General features: G+C 43.1%; 2 protein-coding genes across 2 annotated transcripts in view; both read left to right on the top strand.

The window, feature by feature from the left end:
• The window catches only part of LOC135210377 (uncharacterized), a 95917-nt gene that overhangs the window by 25415 nt on the left and 52248 nt on the right, over positions 1-18254 (top strand). The window lies entirely within an intron of this gene.
• LOC135210186 (torsin-1A-interacting protein 2-like) overlaps positions 6458-18254 on the top strand; it is a 181248-nt gene continuing 169451 nt past the window's right edge. The window contains exon 1 of the mRNA XM_064243018.1: positions 6458-6578. The gene's annotated coding sequence lies outside the window, so the exon portion shown is untranslated. The remainder of the gene's footprint in view (positions 6579-18254) is intronic.

Below are 18254 nucleotides of genomic sequence, written 5' to 3'. Positions count from 1 at the left end.
AACAACAAAATACAACGAAGAAGCTGAGCGGGGGGCAGGAAGGAAGACGAAGAATCGGATACCAAGGATCGCGGGAGAGCTTTCCGACGACTTCCTGGCAGACCTTCGCTTCCCCTACCCCCGCACAGCAGTGAAAAGAATGAAAATAAACGAATACTGCCTTGCGATTCTTCATAGAACTAAGGGGAAAAGATCAATTCCCGGGTAAGAAACGGAAACTTGATCCAATAAAATGATCTATCATATATATGAAAAATGAAACAGAATACTGCACTTGCATTTCATTTTCACAATCAAAAAATCGTAAGGATCAATTCCCGGGTAAGAACGAAAATTGATCCAATTTTAAATTTCATGCAAATAAATAATGAAAATGAAAAGAATATTGCAATTGGCGAATAACACTTTCATTGCATTCTATTATACAAAATTAAAAGGCTCGTGCCGAGCGCAATCACACTCTCGGTAACGAACGCACAGGCCAAAAATATAATGAAAAGAGTACTTACATTTTTCAATTACCACTTCCGCCCAAAATACATGACTCGGCGCGAGCGCGTCCCGCCCTCGACACAGAGGACCAAATAATTCAAGGGTTCAATTCATGAAAAGAGAGGAAATCGCCGCATCTACGGCGATAACTCCATGTGGGTTCATAATTAAGGTAATGAAAAATGAAAAACAGTGTACTTACAGTTTCATTTCAAGTCAAACAAACCATTAGTAGAAAACACAATATAAACAAAGCATACGACGATTTTGAAGCGGGCAGAGAGCGATGACGAACACGTCCTTCACACCCAGCGGCCGAAAGCAAAAGTGATTTGTTTACCTCCCAGTCGCGCGGCGCGCGACTGTCGGACAAGCAGTTAACTACCGTTCTCCCCTTGTTCGAAGCCTTACGACCGTTCCAGCTGCCGCTAGCTACTCCTATTGTTAAAGGGGACCGATGGTTTGTATTAGTATGCGGAACAAGTGGAATGTACACTTATAAGCAAGAGCACATACACATACATACGTGGATGGGGCAAATTTTAGGATGCTCAGCTTTAACTGTTTTCAATAAACTCTACTGAAAATATATTTACTAAAAGGATAAATTATATACTGTGACGAGTAAATATAAGGCTGCTTTAGTGTTCTATGAGAATGAAGGCTATGGTTGGAAGGCATCATAAGATACTTAACAGATTAGAAAAATGTATGACAGCTGAAAGTTTATGTATGCGATGATCCAAACCAGTCTGCGACTGCGAGTAGCCCCGTGAATCATTGGTTTTGGGGCGGGATTCTTAATGAGTCTCTCTCTCTCTCTCTCTCTTTGTTGTTAGGAGGTTATTCTAGCGCTGACAATATTCGTGAAGATCTCGATTACTTTTTAATGAAAGCATTACTAAATTTCAGTTAACGAGTAGGCAGATAATTCTTTGCGTCAATATTTTATGAATAGGTCTATGTTTATCCTGCAATGTTAGGATACTATATGAAAAATTTTCGAAGACACTTAAGCACTATAACAGCAGCAACAAAAAACAAGAATAAACACAAGAACCAAAATAAAACAGTTGAATATATGATAGGCCTATAATTCAAACTCATAAGCTGCGTAAACCGACAAAAAGGCATACGCCCTTATAAGCTAGGTCTACGTCAATTTTCCTATGATCCTGTTATTCTCGAAACTATTCTGGCTCTGATGATAAGCGGCAAAGCATAATTGTGGACTTTGCTGTAGAAATTTCGCAACAATCGTTCAAAAAAGCAACAATATATTTTTGATAACGAAAGTTGCCAACAAGTTGCCAATTTCGGTGGTAGTTGCCAACCACAAAATTCGGTTGCCAACCACCTCAGAAAGTTTCCAACTTTCGGGATTTTGGCACCAAAGTTGCCAACTTGGCAACCCTGGTCAGGATGTGTTAAAGTATACTTTTTTTGGAGGGGTGGCTTCACACACGGTGGAAAACTGTATCCTCTATGGGGAAACATCAGTACAGGCCAACCCCTCATCACGGTGAACGGGTCTTATTCACTCGATATTTTAATTGGTGAAACATGAATACATTGCAACTCTAAGCATACCATTTAAAAGACTGAAGTTTCGTCAACATATTGTGATATATGAAAGCCCCATAGGAACTAAAAATAAGCATGTGAGCTCTTCGTAAAATATGTTTTCAAGGCAGTTTTGAAATCCATATGGCGGCTACGTTTTTCATGGACGGTTCTCATCAGTGACGGACACCATCTTTGGCCCCAGCCTTCCCAGGCACTCATTTGAACAATGTTAGCGTATGTATGTAACGTTTATTGATCTTACTCAAGATTGCAGTTGTAATCAGCACAATAAAACAAAAAACATTTTGTTGCCTATATTAGTGAAAGTATGAAACTTGTTATTCCCGGGGTTATGGTTGGAACTGAATTCATTCTTACCTTGTAATCGGCGGTTTTTTATCCTTACTGCCATCACAACTGAAACTCCACAAGTGCTTATTTGATTGTTTATTATACACATTTGGTCTCAGTTCACTCCACATTGCACTTTAAACCCGTTGCTGTTCCTGTTTTCTAAGCGCGCGCGCCATAAAACACAATTACAAACAGCAGACGACGACAGACGACGAAAACTGCAAAGTTTTATTCCTACTGTTTACTTTACTCGTTATTTAGTTTTAAATTTACTTGTTATTTAAAAATTTTGATTTATTCAATGTATATTATCCCTTTTTTTGAACCAAATTTACCCCGAAAAATTACAGATATTTCTAACGTAGATAAAATCAAATGTTTCTAACGTTTTCGTACATCTGGCTGCCGAAAACCATAGAGGAACGAATACGGAAAAGTGCATAGAGGAAAGACTACGTTTTTTTTTTTTTTTTTTTTTTTTTTTGCTTTTTTGTTTTTGCTAGCACTTTTCATTGATTTCAGTCTTTATTAGTATTTTGAATTTCTTAAATAATCGTATGCCAGAAATAAATGTAACCTTTAATGTTTGCATGCTTTAATGTTTGCATGCTAAGAATGGCAAAATCATCGTTGCCACATTAGTGGAGGCTTCACACATACGCCGTTCCATTGATTATAAACTGTTTCCATGAATTCTAGTTGTCATAGTCAATGCAATAATGATAAAATTGCTATGAGGAGACATCTGCCAAATTTCAAAACAACTTTACACTTGTGTGACAGACCTTTGAATGGTTTTCGAGACAAACCCTGAGGCTATAATTATTGGATTATAGGGATTTTCATTCCAGGTATTTTAATGTCCCTTCCTATTCCGTCCTCTCTCTCTCTCTCATCTCTCTCTCTCTCATTTTAAATTTTACATACCTATGTCCTGCTTAACTATTTTGCGAGCACTAGTTAGATGCACCTACATTCATCATTACGACTGAATTAAAAAACTTGAAAGTATTTAATTAATGCTATACAAGTATGAAATATATTTTCTTGTTCAATTTTTCGAATTACGATAAAAGAAAGAGAGAGAGAGAGAGAGAGAGAGAGAGAGAGAGAGAGAGAGAGAGAGAGAGAGAGAGAGAGAGAGAGAGAGAGAGAGAGTTGAGTGGATCAGTGTATAAATATATCGGTCAATGGGCAGGTAACAACCGAGTGAATCGTTAGATATTATCCACCAATGTAAACTACTATATTAGATAGATAGATGGAAAAAAATCATAGAAAATAAGTTTAAACTGCAACAACTTTCAGAGAGAGAGAAGGGAAGGTGAAGGAAGGAAGAAGGACAGGGGTGGCGGTGGAGGTGGGGGGAGAGGGTAGGTGCAGCTGTTTACTGGTGTGTTCCTATCCATTTCTGGATAATGGAGTTTGTCTATTAGTACAAGGACAAGTGTAGTTATTCTTTACGATTAGTGATTCACGATACCCTTATAAATTACGGCACTGGGGGTAATGCACTAAAGAAAAATCTCGCTCTGTTACGAGTGTTCGTTACAGAAATAGGTATTGCCCAAAAACGTGCTTGCACTGTCTCTGAAACCCATAGTAGACATGCTGCTTAGTTGTCAATCAAGTTTTTATAACCAAGTATTTTTTTACAAGCTAGCTATTGAATAAATTTGTATTTTTCTCAGTCAAAACATATGCCCCTCAATGCTAACCTTTCCTCTTTTAACGACTTTCTGGTCATTGCAAAATTCGGCCCCCCATAATTTCTTATGGTGCGAAAACAGACAGAGGCCCATGGACCGAAAAAAAACGATTGCGTCACACTACGGAGATAATCCAGCAGTAAAACATCTTCATATATCCAAAAAGTAAATAATAAAGATATATATGCGCATTACGATTATAACAATTACATGTATAGCTGATAACAATCTGCACGAATAACTGGTAAACTGTTCTGCAATGACAGTTGAGTATAGCAATTATTTACAATAGGTACGAAAGTCAAGATGTCGTGACGTCATAATACAGAACTTGAAAGAACGTTCTAATTCAGAAAAATAATTACTTAAATTTGAGTCAGAGTCGAGTTACTTTTTCAATAACGAATATTTTCAAATTAATCATCATAATATGTAAAATATTGATGTTTTACTACTTATTTAAAATTAAAAGCCAAGCAGCGCTTCTCGTCATCTTCTAACCCCAAACAGCTGTTTACCCCTGGCTTGTTGTTGATGAGAAATCGTGTTTCGATTGTTGTGATAAAAGTGCTCCAGCGTCTGTGGGTACAAGTGGTGTGCGGATTATCACAGGAATGGTTAGTTTATTGACACAAGCTACTCCGTAAACATCGAGATGGCGTCAATCTTCTAAATACCTCGAGTTGTAAGTAAAAATGTTGAAACGCGTTTTGGTGAGGTTTCCACTACGTTTGAGACCGTTTTCAGTACCCTCTGTTTAAATCTGTTTAAATCTTAAAATTTGGCCTTAATTTCTAACTTTGGGGAAAATACTTACTTCGAAAGGAGAGTAGAGGTCTTTAGCTCCGTTTCTCACCAACAAACAAGTCGCGACTGATGCCCATCTCGGGTGTCAGGACGCGTTATAATTTCTGTACTTTTTCGGAGGGTGGCTTGCATTGATGGTAGCTGGCCATGCGTGGCCTGCTGTGATGATCTACCCTAGTCCAGTCGTTGTTTCCCCTAGTAGGTAAAAGTCTAGTTTTACCATAAATCTACCAGATTACTTGAAAAAAACTATCATAATAGTTAAAAAATTCACAAACTGCTGCCAGTTCTTTATTAGTGTACACTCTAGCTCCTATAAGTAACACTGTGGTCCTTACGTCGGATACAAGTTCCGACATGGTAGGCCACTACTTACTACCTAGGCTATCGGACAAGAGTGTGGCTCACATCAAATACTACTTTTAAATAAAAACATAAACACTCGTTACTAAAGTAATCACTCTTACCTAATAAAGGACTGTCAGGTATAGATAACAACGTTATCCGAAATAAATTGGCAGCTTAATCCACGACCTGGTCTTCAAACACAGTTGGCGGGGCAGACAACATTTGGTTTTATAATAGTAGTAGGTTTCGATAATAGTCTATAAAACAGCTCTCCAGCCCATTCTGGTTTGCCTTTGGTTGTGCTTGTTTAGTTATTTTTGCCCATTATACCTTATATATATACATATATATATATATATATATATATATATATATATATATATATCTATGTGTATATATACATTTGACAACCTCCCTTCTTTTATTTCTCTATACAGAATTATGAAATTTAAAGTATATTCGCAATTAGTTTTATATTTACCTCCCTGTTAAAGATGAAGCTTGGATTTTCAATATGGTCTTAAACGGTTCTGGTTCATAAATGATAAGGGCTTTGCATTTGCAAATATTGGTGTGTGCGCCTACGCGAGTGCTAACTGATACAAAAGCGGTAGTAGAGAGATGAGAGCTATAGCATGGATTTTTATAACATCCACAGAAATCTGTCGTGTTAGACAAAGACAAATTCTGACGGCATCTACTATAAATGTCAATTGGCCAAATGAGCAAGATGTATAAGGAAAACTAGTACTATCAAAATGTCACTCAATCATCTATTATATGTTTTCTTATCCAGGCCTTAAATGTTCAGGAACATGTTATGCACTTTGTTATATAGACATTTTGAATTTATATTTTTGGAATACCTATTTTCTCAAGTGAATCATGACGCATACACGATGCTTTGTCACATAGCGACGGCTAGACTCAGGTCACACCGCACTGTGCATGAATGCTTTATAGTGCGTTCTCAAATTTCGGTACTGTTCAGTTTTATGTACAAGATGAAGTGTGAGCTTCGCTGTGATAAGATTAATAATCATTTATGTTGCATATAAATAACTTATTTAGAGTTTCTCACGTATTTAAAAAGATTTCCTGTTTTACTTAGTACCGTAAGGACGATGAGTTCTTGAAGTACTGTGAAAAATAATCAGGAATGAACGCACCGAAACAACACAACTTAGAATATGTACAGGAACAATACATCACGGTAGACTGCTGTGTAGTACAGGCTACACTAAACTATTTTGGGATTGCCTAGAAGCCTGCGAATTTTAACGCCGTAATTGCGCCAATGACGTAGGTGCATTATCATTGGTGGTTATTATAGTTTTACTTTAGACTCCTACTACTAGAATAAGTTTAGAAGGGGATCTCATAAAATGTCTCACTATCAAGGTACTTACCTAGTAGGTACCTATAGTAGTAGGTAGCAGGTAGTAGTACTTAGGTAGGATACTAGCTAGGCTACCTCGCTATTACCAATAGGCTACTTACCTAACTACGGAGGTAGTCATTCAGTCAGTTCCACAAGTTTTAGAAAAATGTTGTACTAAACTCTATTGGGTGCTACCTACCTAGGTAGTTTGCAGAACGCCAGGATCTGTATCTTAACACCACCTTAGGCTATACCTAGGTACCTAGTAGGTAGTTGTTTCCAAGGTTTAGTGTTACTTGTGAAGGGAGGGGATGGGACCAACCCTCCCCGGCTAGGTTAGGTTAGGTTAGGATGGTATTTTAGGAAAGGTTAGGTAGGTTGTTCCTACTTTACATAAGGAATTACTTTCGGCGTACCTGGAATTATGGCCATTAAGTTCTTGAACAAGGTGGTTAGGCACTAGGCTAACTACCGTGTGGCAGGCGGGTAGGCCACCCTGCCCGGATGTAAACACTCCACTTTGCCTTTGGCCGTCTTCCGATGAAGATGTGTGTTTACTGGCTGTTGATTATATTCGTGGTGGATCTTTCTTTTTCTTTTTTTTTTTTTTTTTTAAATAAATTTGTGATACCTTTATAGCCGCCTTTCTACTTTGTGTTAGTCAGCGGCAAAGGTATGCCAACATTTTTATTATTTACATACTTTCGCCCTTTAACGTGAGGACGAGATATGTATTTACCGTGAGGGTGAGTCATGTATTTAACCTGATCAATTCCCACCCTCCTTCCCCACATCAATTTGAACTTGAATAAAGCAATTGATGAAGGTAGGAGTATCGGCACTCACCTGTCAATGTTGCCAACTGTCTGTGATGGTAGCTCAAGTGACAAGATTTTACCTGCAGTGTTAGCAATGCTGGCTATTTAATTTTCCCACTAGTGTGATTGGTAATTGAGAGCCTGTTCGGACTAAGTGGGATTATTTGCGAATTCAGGTGTTCAGTTAAGTATTACAATATTAGTTTTAATATGAAAACTTCATGTTACCAGTTTCCAGGCAGATGGTTTCATGTACTTACAAAAAACTTTTTCAGTAGCTTATCATATTTGGCACAAAACCTTTGGCACAGATTAATGCAAGCTATAATTCTACTATGGGTACTTTTAAAAACATGAAGACAAAAAAAAAATAAAAAAAAAAAGTCATAATTGTTACTTAAAAGAAGATTTTATTTATGCATTGCGTATGCTTCTGAAAAGATGTTTCTACAGTTATTTTTATCCGTTCTTAACAGAACACTAGTAAACACTGTCAAGCGCTCCAACAAAAATGGAATCTGCAGCTACTGCTCGACCCAGCAATAAAAAACAGAGGCACCAATTCTCCTCCCTCAATTCCTGGAAGCCCACCATTAACACGGGCTAGGGCCAGTGAAGGAAGATCACCTGTACGAAGAGATAAACAAGAGGCGAGAAGGGTAATAATTTTTACCTATGTGGTTTTCCTAACTTTTGGTGTGGTGGGTTATCACTCCATTGAGTGGTGTGCTAAGTTTATTTAATCGTTGACATAAGCTGTCTCTCATTTATAGTAGTTAAGTTTTCCTTATACAGTATTCATATTTTTCTATCCTCAGGCAGTTTTATTATGATAAAAACCTCCATAGCAATATTTCCATGTGCAGTTGCATTCTTGATTTTGAAACAGTAATGGTTGGCATTGCAAAAGTATTTTTTGCTCATTTCAGTATTAAAAAGTTGTTCAAAATACTTTCTCCAGCTCTTTCTTAATGTCTTCATCCCTATACAATATATTTCCATCTCTTTCCTCAATAACATCCAATTTACCCAAATCCTGTCTGCCTTTTCCTCAAGTTTGAAATATTACAGATATCTTTTTTCTCCCTGTCATGTGGGTTACTCATTTAATACCATATCCAGCCTATTTAAAACTTTTCGTAAAGCCTAATCGTTTGCTTGAAAATTAAGTTTATTTATTGGTTCACATGTAGTTTTTAAACAGGACTTTTTCATAATTCCGATAAGTGGTAAGAGTATGTACCAATAACAAGAGTAGTATGATAATAACAATGTAGACTACTGTATTCATATTCCATTTTCATGCAGTTAACCATGTAAAGCAATTGTGTAGTACAGTCTTGAGAATATTTGTCACTTGGATGCTTACGGTCACTCATGATCAGGTTATTAAAAAAAAATATATTTTTTCCCACACGTTATACAAACCATCGGTCCTTTGCATAAGGAATTGCTTTCAGTGCAGCTGGAACTCTGTCGTAAGATTCTAATAACTAGGTAGTTAAGCAGTAACTGCTTGTCCGATAGTCAGGAGTCCCCCCGCCCAACTGAACACAAATATCCACTTGCTTTCGAACCGCCGTCCGTGTGCAGAAATTCTCTCTCCCCGCCTCTGTCGTGAGATCTTTACAACTTTCTTTTTGATTGTTATAATTGTGATTGTTTTGTGTGTTTGTGTATTGATATGCAAACCCACTAATTAGATAAGCCCTCTCGCCCCCCATCTATGCGGCAATTGCGTCCTGGATTAGGGGGCAGGAAATGTGGAGCGTTTCACTCAAGTATTGATGTTGACTCTCACGCCCTTTGTGCGAGGTGCCGAGGGGATGAGTGCGTTTTGGAAAAGCAGTGGGAGAGATATGAGGGAAGGAAGAAGCTGCATAAGTCTTTCAAGGCGTCGGAGGAGGTTCTCCTTCGACTCCCTTGGTCACCAATATGTCGTCTTCTTTCCTTCCTTCTGCAAACTTCCCCGTCTCGCTCTTTCCCCTTTGGGGGACATCTCTCCTTCCGCTTCTTCTCTCGACGTGTCGAGTACAGAGGATGGAGGGAGGCATGCCGACTTGGAGTTGTACTCGGGAACTTCTGTTAGCTCAGGAGGGGATACTTCCCCTTCTGGGCGAACAGGAACTCCCTCGATTAACCAGACTTTTGCTCCCTCAGGTACGTCTAACACTGCGGGTGGGGATCGTGGCAGTATGGCGTACCCTGAATCTGCCTGGCACTCCTTCTCTTCAGGGACTGCTAAATCATCTGGCAGCAGTACCAGTGACTCATGGTATCCAAGAAGTTGAGGTGGACGGACCACAACCATCTCAACACTGGGTATGCAACACAGCCACATCTGGTGTATACCCAGCACATAACATCGGCCACTCCATCTGCTGCAGTTGCACCAGTGCTGCATACATCGAGGGTGGAATATTTCCCACTCCTCCTCCAGTAAAGGTCCTTTACGGCTAGAATAGAAGAAGTTAAGGACCTTGACTACTGGGAAAGACTACAATCCTTAAAATTATATTGTCTAGAAAGGAGAAGAGAACGCTACATGATAATTCAGGCATGGAAACAGATGAAGGAATAGCTGAAAACATCATGGAGCTAAAAATATCAGAAAGAGCAAGCAGAGGTGATTAATAGTGCCCAAAACTATACCAGGAAAATTAAGGGAAAGCACACAGGGCATTAATCCACTACGCACCAGCATCGATAATGCAGCGTCTATTCAATGCGTTGCCAGCTCATCTGAGGAATATAACAGGAGTGAGCGTAGATGCGTTTAAGAATAAGCTCGACAAATATCTAAAATGCATCCCAGACCATCCAAGATTGGAAGATGCAATATACCGGAAGATGTATTAGCAACTCTGGTAGACATTAGTGGTGCCTCATACTGAGGGACCTGGGGGCAACCCGAATAAGATGTAAGGTCTGTAAGGTAAGGTCAGCTATGCTGTCCTCGCTCCCCCTCCTGATTTTGAGTGCCCAAAGAGCTCGCCCCTGGACTCCCATCCTGTTACTGTTTGCCGTGCCTGTCGCCCCTGTTCCTGCCTGTGGGAGTGCTGCTACAGCATCAGTTCCTCTGTCCCAAGCCATGGTGGATCCCGCTGCTTCGGCAGCTGCTGCAGCCCCGTCCTGGTGGGTGGGGATCTTTCTGCTGTTCTGAGGAAGCTGGGAAAAAAAGTCTAAGAAGTGGGAGGTGTCATCATTGTCTTCTTTACCTACATCTTCGCCATCTGCTGCCTACCCCACTTCTCCTTTTGAGGCTGCCTGGCTGAAGAAGAAGACGGTGTCTCACCCCCCACCCCCCACAGAAGTCTTGTTTCTGGGACTTCTAAGGGCCTGTCTCATTGTTCCGGTGAGACAAGTGGGCCTTCCGCTTGTCCTCCCATTCCTTCGGGAATAGGAACCCCCTCACCGTCCCCAGGGATTAGCAGGGCGGCGGGGGACAGCAGAGGTACCAGCAACTGCCGGTACTTCTGCTCCTGGCTCTTGAGGCTCTGCTTCTGGCCGGGAACCGTCTTGGGTACTCATGAGCAAGTTTCACCGAGTGTACAGTCACCTACAGGTGAACGTGCAGCTAGGGTCTGTGGCGCTGAGTACGCTCACCGTCAGGACTCCGGCACGGGGCAGAAGGAAGATGGGAGTCACCCAGGTGATTCTTGCCTAGCTGTGATCGTTCCCGTAACAATTGTCCGGTTACCCAGGGTAGACGTGATGGTCCCTTGTGGGACCGTACATGAGGATTAGACCGGGTGGAGGTCCCCCCAGTGTCCAGGAACAGCTTTGGCTGCTTCTGGGACTGTGCTCGTTGAGATGACAGTGCCCTCTCTCGTTGTGTTTGTGGACGCTACCCGTCACCAGACCGTCGATCACACCAGCATGATTGGACGGTCTGGGCAGCCGGTAGAGCGCTTCGCCACAGGGAGAACACTCATCTAGACCTGCAGACCCATCATCATCGCCGGTTGGTGATCGCCTGCAGCCCTCTCCATCCACCAGTTTGCTGGTAAACAGAGCGGGAGCGTCAGATCTGCTTCACCTGTCCCTTCAACTTCCTCGGGATACACCGGGAGGAGCATGGTGACTAGGGGGCACTCCTCACGATCCATCCATTAGAGCATATGTGTCCAGTTTGGTCTTAGGACCCAAGAGGTCATATGCTCAAGTGGTCAGAGTAGATCACAGGGGGTCTGATGAGGTTTTTCCCGCTGAAGGAAGAGTATCTCAGGAGGGACGTGGCCTGGATGGATCTGACGGTCCATCGCCTCAGGACACTGTCAGTGGAGATAGAGAGGTCTTTTGCGGAGGTCATTGCGCTGATTCATCATCACAATGACCTCGTGGAAGGATCAATGGTTGCTCCCTCTGACTGCCCCTCCCGGTTAGTCATTCTGGGGGCCTAAGAAGGAACCCAGAGCTTCTGTAGGGCTTCCATGGTCCTCCTTGGCTGACGGTGTGCTGGACCAGGTGAACACTCTTGCCTCAGGACAAGAGGCTTCGCTTAGGTCCAGCAGGTCAGACAATGCTTGCTTCCCCCTCCTCTGCCTCGTCAGTGGCGTTTTTCTACATGCCTTCGGAGAAACCCCTTTGCCAACCAAACAGGTTGACCCGGAATTAGCTCGTCTAACTCCTGGCTTGCCTCCACAACACCTGCTGTCCGAGAACTCTGGTTCACACAGCAAGAGGCAGCGGCTTTGGAGTCTACCGCTATGGCAGCCTTCCAGGCCGTCTCCTGGCTGGATCTGTGGTCCCTCACAGTATCCAAAGTTGCAGCCTCTTCGGGACTGGTAACTCCTGGAGAAGACTCAGCTTTCAGGAGACTTTGTCAGTCTGGGGTAGGGCTATCTCCTACCTGGCCCCACCAGATGACAACCTGTGGGCCAACCTGGTGCTTAGGAGGTAGGGATACTGTCCTGAATCAGTATCCAGGTTGGCTGGCTCGGAGTTGGCATTGGATCTAAGAATGGAACCATGCTGGGTTTCTCCTCTCTCTTCCCTAGAGAGATGGTGGACGCTGCGATGGAAAAACAGAGCTGAAGATAGCTACCGTTTAGTACACCAGGGAGTTACGAAGACATCTGGGCCATCTCATTCAACTGCGGCTAGGCCTTGGTCTTGCCCCCAAGACCTCTGCTCTGTCGAAGGGGGCCACAGGGAAAGACTCCGCCTTCCTTCACTTTGAGAGGCGAGCGTCAGCCCTCCTCCTCTCGCCGGAAGGGAGGTAAGTGAAAGGGGAAACGCTAGGGACAGCGTTCCCCCTCGCTGCTGAAAGTTGGGGGGTACCTGGTGAGCCATTGGCCAACATGGCAGCGCTACCTAGCCGAGGCCTAAGTAGTAGATATACTTTGGGAGGGATATCTTCTCCCCTTCGAGTCGAGGCCACCCCTCACTTCTCATCCGGTCCATCACCAGACGTATGTTCCCGGTTCAGCCAGGGACGTAGCGCTCAAGGAAGTAGTGCAAACTATGCTGAGCAAGGGAGCTGTGGAAATCATGCGAGAACCGTCACAGGTTTCTTACAGCCTGGCTTTTCCTGGTGAAGTCTATGGGGGGCGGGGGCCTGGAGACTGGTGATAGGTCTCTCTTCTTTGAACCGATTCGTTCACCAGGATCAATTCATGATGGAAACTGCACGTTCCGTGCTCAATTCCATCAGGGAGAACGATTTCATGCTTTCGGTGGCCCTGAAGGATGCATATTTTTAAATACCCATCCATTGGTCCTCCAGGAAGTACCTATGCTTTATCCTCGACAGGACAGTGTTCCAATTCAGGGCACTTTGTTTCAGACTTTCGACCCAGCCCCTCAGGTGTTCACACGAGTGTTCACACTGGTGTCAGCTTGGGCCCACTCGGTTGGGATATGTCTTTTGAGGTATCTCAACAATTGGTTAGTCCTGGTGAGCTCTCGCTCGCAGTTGCTACAGGACAGAGATTGCCTCCTCAACTTTTGTTGCAATCTGGGGATCGTGATAAATTTCGAGAAGTCGGACTCTTCCCCCAAACAGAGGATAAAGTACCTGGGCATGCTGATCAACACGGTAGCAGGACGAGTTTTCCCCGCAGACTCGAGGATCAGCAGGTTCAGGCAGGCAGCTCTACGATTTCTGTCATTACAGGAACAGCCAGCTCAGCTTTGGCAAGTCGTGATCAGTCACCTGTCGTCCCTAGAGAAGTTAGTCCTCACAGGCGTCTTCACCTGTGGTCTCTGCAATGTTGACTGAAGGAGTGTGGTCACAGGCAGGTGGGATCCGCAATCCTTCCTAGTTCCTCTCACGGAGAACGTGAGGGAGGATTTAGCCTGGTGGCTAGAGGACAGAACCTCTAATAGGAGTGCAGTGGCACACACTGCACCTCCAGAGATAAGTCTGTTCTTAGGACGCATGGATCGAGGGTCGGGGCGCACACCTGGATGGAGTTGCTGGTTTCAGACGTGTGGGATCGACACAACAAGCACCTTCACATCATCGTCCTGGAACTAGTGGGGCGTCCAGTAGGGGATCTGTTCAACCACCCCGGCACAACAGAAAACTCCCGGTTTTCTTCTCCATCATGCTGGACTCATGGGGCAGCTGCAGAGGACGCATTCCAGCACCCGTGGGACAACCTCGAAGTGTACGCCTTTCCCCTGTCCTGTCTGATTTGCAAGGTGATCAGCAGGGCACTGGTCACCAGCAACCTTCAGTTGATTGTGGGACTCCCAAATGGCCTCAGGCCGTTTGGTATCCAGACCTGCTGGCTCTTCTCTCGGGAGGCAACGTGGGAGATTCCCCATGGCACAACCTGCTGTGCCACAACACGTGGAACTGTACCACCTTGCATTACATTTCCTGTGTCTTCAAGGCTGATGGTTATCCAACATCTCTTGTGAGCGAGAGGCTTTTCTTGCTGAGCAGCAAGAGAGATGGCAGGATACCTCAGACAGTCCTCCAGCGGTATACCAGGGAAAGTGGTCCGTTTTCTGTGGCTGTGGTCGTAGACAGGGTCTCTCTCTCGGCTCAGAATCGCTCTTCAGCAGGTAGTGGATTTCCTAGTCTTTCTTCGCTGAGAGAAGCTCCTCTCCGTTTCGGCAGTTAAGGGATATAGGGCTACTTTAGCCTTAGTCCTAAAGCTGCGGGGTGTAGATATTTCCTCCTCCATGGAAATATCCCTCCTTGAGGAGCTTTGAGAGGTCTTGCCCCACCCAGGGAACTTAGGCCCCTTGAGTGGGATGTGACTCGTCCTAAGGAGTTGACTCGTGGACCCTACAAGCCTCTCCGAGAGTCATCAAACAGGGATCTGACCCTCAAGACCATCTTTCTGCTGGCCCTGGCGTTGGTGAAGAGAGTAGGGGAACTTCTAGGTCTCTTGTTTGATGTTAAACACTCGAGGGGATGGGGATCAGTTATGCTCGATTTTGTCTCAGATTTCGTAGCGAAGTCTCAGAATTCCTCGGTCCCTGACGATAAATTCGAGTCCTTTATGATCCCCTCCCTAGAGGACTTTACTGGTAATGATGCGGAAGAGATGCTACTTTGTCCTGTTAGAGTGCTACGGCGCTATCTGAAGAGAATTCGTCATGTCAGGCCTGAGTGTCGATGCTTCTTTGTTTAGCACAAACGGGGTAACAAGCAAGAAGTGTCCAAGAACACTATTTCTTTCTGGCTTCGTGAGGTAATCAGAAAAGCATACTACTCATAAAGGGGTTTCGACACTGGTACCTTTCGTCCGAGAGCCCACGAACTTAGAGGTGTTGGTCCTACCCTTGCGTTCCGCAAGAACTTGTCGGTATCGCAGGTGCTGAAAGCAGGATTGTGGTCCAACCAGACCACCTTCATCTCCTTCTACCTTCAGGATATTGCTCACAGGTCCTTGGACACTTTTTCCTTGGGACCATTGGTGGTTGCTCAACAAGTTGTGTAGCTTACCCAGCTCCTCTAATGGGACAAGGTTGCACCTTGTCCTTCTGGTGACCGTGTGAATGAAGGGTGAATGAGAGTGTGACTGGCTTCTCTTCCTCTCTTCTTTTCTTTTCCCTTTTCCTCGGGCAGGGAGTGATGGTCGTTACATGCTGGAGAGGGCGACGATGCAGGTAAGCTCCCTCTCCAGGTAAGCTATGTGACTGAGCTCCATTCTTTTCCTTTCATAAGGGATAGAAGCACGTATCTGTCCCTTCTCTAACAAGGTGGAAGTGGACAGCCATAAGAGACAAACCCAATACGATATATTTGTCCTCTTACTTCCGACTATAAGTTCTTGTTTGCTATTCATAAGAGGTTACACATGCCTCCCTCTTATGAATTGGTCCAGAGGTCTGGCTATTGGTCTTGCAGTGATTTCACTCTGATCACTGGACAGAGGCAAGGCTCTCCCCCTTGCTCTTATGACCAAGGAGGGAACCTTGGATGGCTGAACACCAGTCTGTAAAGGACTGATGGTTTGTATAACATGTAGGAACAAATCACAATTTTTGAAAGTAAATTTTATTTTTCCTAACTATACAAACCTGAGGTCCTTTACATATAGGCCCACCTCATGCCACCCCACAATCTGTTCCTGGGCCTAAAGCAAAGTGGAATGTTTACGTCCAGTCGGGCAGGACTCCCAAACTATCAGACAAGCAGTTATTGCCTAACTACCTTACGACCGAGTTCCAGCTGCGCTGCAAGTGGTTCCTTATGAAAAGGACCTCAGGTTCGTATAGTTAGGAAAAATACAATTTACTTTCAAAAACTGTTGTGAATCTTACCTGCCAGATATATATATAGCTGTATTCTCCGAAGTCCGACAGAATTTCAAAACTCCCGGCACACGCAGTGGATCGGCCAGGTGGTAGTACCCACCCCATTCCGCCGCTGGGAGGCGGGCGTAAGGAACCATTCCCATTTTCTGTCAGATATTTTCTGTTGCCAGTGCAGCCAAACAAGTGTTTTCTGCACCTCCGTCATTGGAATTTTGGAACTCTTTTGTCACTTGAGTATCCCGATTGATTTTTGGTTATTTGATTTGGATCGGTGGTTAGGCATACGCTAATGTGGATTTGTTTTGATTTTGGCTCGATTTTTCCTTAAACTTACGATGTCTGGATCAAGTTCGACTAGGCCAGAGTATGTTGTGTTGGAAGAATGCAAGGTTAGGCTACCAAAAACTTCGTAGACCCTCATACAGTGCATACAGTGTGCGCGAATTGTAGGAAACATGTTTAGGTCTTCCTCCAGGTGTGTAACACAAGTTACCCGTCCAGTAGAATTTATCCCTCCAAAGACCTGTGATGCCTTCGGGCCCTACAATAGTGTCTTTGGAGGGTAATACCCTATCTGTGATTCTTAAATCTTTGCATAGCCTGGAATCATGTTTGCATTATAAAGTTTTAATAGTGTAGTGAAGTGTAGTGATAATGCCATGAGTGTTCATTCTATCGCATAAGCGTATAATTTCTCATTGACAAACACTACCGCGTGATGGCTCTCCCTACCTCGGCGAGGCAGAATGTAGTAGGGAGGTAGCTGTCCAAGTCCTAAAATACTCTATTGTTTGTTCATAAAAAACTTACCAGGTCAGATATAATATATCTTATATATATATATATATATATATATCTATATATAGATATATATATTATATATATATATATATATGGAACTATATATATATATATATATATATATATATATATAGATATATATCTGCCGGGTAAGGTGAACAAGCGTTGTTGTATCATAGTAATATTATTTTTTTACCCTTACGTCATATTACTATCAAGCGGTTGTATGGTTCAAGTTATATACTCATACCGTAGTTACTCCTACGGAGGACAACCGAGAGTATGATTATTCTGATTACATTTAATCGGGTTTCCCTATTTTTAAACATTTAAGGTATTGTTATGACAATACCAAGTCAGCCTTTTATATTTAGCAAATTCAGTTTTTTCATACAATCAACTTACCTGTCAGATATATACATAGCTAAGACTCCGTCGTCCCCGACAAGAAATTCAAATTTCGCGGCACACGCTGCAGGTAGGTCAGGTGATCTACCGTCCTGCCCGGGTGGCAGGATTAGGAAACCATTCCCCGCTTTCTATTCATATTTTTTCTGTCGCTTGGAATGTAAACAACGTGCAGTTCCTCCTGACTTGATTTTTGGATTTCATCGCCATCGATCTTCTGGGCTATCTTTTTGCAGGAAGTACTGGATCTTTGGTTCGGCATACGCATATTTAATTTGTTTTTATAACTTTGGCTTCGAAAATTTCGAAGAATTGTTTACGTGTAATACCTACCGATTTTTTTGGTAGACACTCTATAGTTTGCAAGTAAGGAAAAATTTTAATATTTATTCATAATAACTGTAGTAATGTTAGAATTGATTGAGCTAACTCCTTCTTGAGGATGTAAGGAAAGAATAGTTACGCTTCCTTTAGAAGTTTATATAGCTCTCGTACTAACGAGCAGTTAGAGCATTAACAATACTAGTAGTGTGGTATCCTCATCTCCTTACTTCACAGAATCTTCAAATTCATATTGCAATTTGAAGACAAAGGAATGTAGCTCAAAATACGAGCTATTGAAAGGTAAGAAGTGATTTTAGTGTTAGTGCAGTGGAGGGTGCGTTCTGATCGGCTCTGTTTCGCTCCCAGGCCTAGACCTCTTCCAAGCTCACATACCCAGAGGAGAAGGAAAGTCGAAAGCCTTACGGAGGTTATGGAGAATCCCCACCGATCAGGCGTCCCCTCGGCAGGATCTGTAGAACGTCCCAGACTGCCAAGTTCGCCATGAAAGGAGTCCTAATTAGTAGA

Source organism: Macrobrachium nipponense, chromosome 39, assembly GCF_015104395.2.
Source record: "Macrobrachium nipponense isolate FS-2020 chromosome 39, ASM1510439v2, whole genome shotgun sequence".
Classification (NCBI taxonomy): Eukaryota; Metazoa; Arthropoda; class Malacostraca; order Decapoda; family Palaemonidae; genus Macrobrachium; species Macrobrachium nipponense.
Note: the sequence above shows the minus strand (reverse complement) of the source record. Positions and strands in the feature narration are given on the sequence as shown.